Source organism: Daktulosphaira vitifoliae, unplaced genomic scaffold (assembly GCF_025091365.1).
Source record: "Daktulosphaira vitifoliae isolate Bord-2020 unplaced genomic scaffold, ASM2509136v1 Scaffold_1, whole genome shotgun sequence".
In the NCBI taxonomy this organism is placed as follows: domain Eukaryota; kingdom Metazoa; phylum Arthropoda; class Insecta; order Hemiptera; family Phylloxeridae; genus Daktulosphaira; species Daktulosphaira vitifoliae.
This window is the reverse complement of record NW_026099572.1, coordinates 11437918-11439677: the sequence shown is the minus strand read 5'-3', so window position 1 is coordinate 11439677 and position 1760 is coordinate 11437918.

The window sequence follows — 1760 nt, the reverse complement described above, 5'->3', positions numbered from 1 at the left end:
GATTATGACTGATATTGTTATTTTATCTAAGCACGCTGAAAATTGTATTTATTTTTGTTTCTTCAAAATTAAAAATGGTTCTTTTTAGCTCTAATATTACAAAAAAATTTAATGATAATTTTAGGACAAAGTACTCAATGAATTAATTGCATTTTAATACATTGAATCGGTATGTAGTGTGGGCTAGTATTGCCTGTAAAGATTTATGTACATTACGTTAGCGTTCCATACTCACTCATAGTATTAAAATGCTTATAACTCAATGAGTAATTGTACAACAACTGTCGTAATCCATGCAATCTGTATAAAACAACCTGTATAGTTTGTTAAAACATGAATCATTGGTATCTTAGTATTATGGCTTAAAAATTTTTTTTCGACAACACATTTATGACATCATTTGCTAAAATAACATATTTGTAAAATTTAACAGAATCTCTTTCAGTAAAAATATTCATTTAGGTAGTCTAAAGGGTCCAGTGGTACAACTTAACCATAAGGAATTTCAAAGTGAATTTAACGGTGCCCTTTCAATTTAAAAGCTGCTTTTTGATAAATTTTGATGTCCTCATTTCAATACAAATTTCTAATTTTTATAATATTTATAGCAAAAGAAAACTTGGTTAACATTCTCATGGGTTGTACCGCTGTCAGGGTTATAACAACATAAACCTGTAAACTAAGTTAATTTTTAAACTGGTTAATTTATTATCTAATATAATAATTATATTAGAGAATAAAAATTTTTTTTTTTTGAAAGATTTTTACATAATAAAATGTTGACATGTTTAACTTTACCATACGTTAAATATATAATGAAATATTAATAATTAACTATTGAATCATAATTATACAAATTTATATTTGCTATTAATTATTGCTATTTTCATATAATTATTTTAAAATTATTAATTCGAAAGTTTTTTTTTGTAATAATTTATAAGGGCTCTTTGAGTTAAATATAGTTATATAAGCTTTCATCTTTTTCCTGTTAAAATTAATTAGTCTTGTAATAGTAGACTTAAATTTATAAAAAAATTTGCAGAGAATAAATTGATTTTTACCTCCCCTAAATTATTTTTATATAAATGTCATATAATAAAAAAAGAAATAGAGGAGTGCAACGGCAATATTTGAGGTGATTAAGCCCTCCTATGATTTACGCTTATGCTTGTATTAGGTTTCTTAGAGATTCTCATATATCAATAATATTAGGATATTTATTTATTTTAAGTATCTCATCAGATTAATTACAATCAGTTATAAATCAGTTTATTTATCTTGAACTTTATTGTCTAATTATGGTTGATTTTTATTTTTATTTTAACGGATTCTTTTCCTACTTTAAGTGTTGATAGAATTAACAAACACAATTTTTATGTGGCACGCCTTAATAAAGGTATTTAGAAAATACCACAACATATAAATTTATTTTTGAGCTTTTAACTTTTATTGATTTTTATGCCAGCTTTAAGTTAATTATGCAAAATCAAAACAAAACTATAAAAAAAAATAGTACAGACGTGATAATAAATTACACAATTATATATCATCAAACGAAAATGTTATTTTTAATATTTGATTGTAATGACGTTATATTATTTTTTTCTACAATAATTTTGAAGTATTTTTCTATTTATATTTAAACAAGAGATGTTATGACAAAAAATATCTGGAGTGAATAAATTATACTTGCTAACTGAATAATATTTTCAAAATTGTTTAAACTTTTATTAAGTATTTTTTTTTTTTTTTTTTTT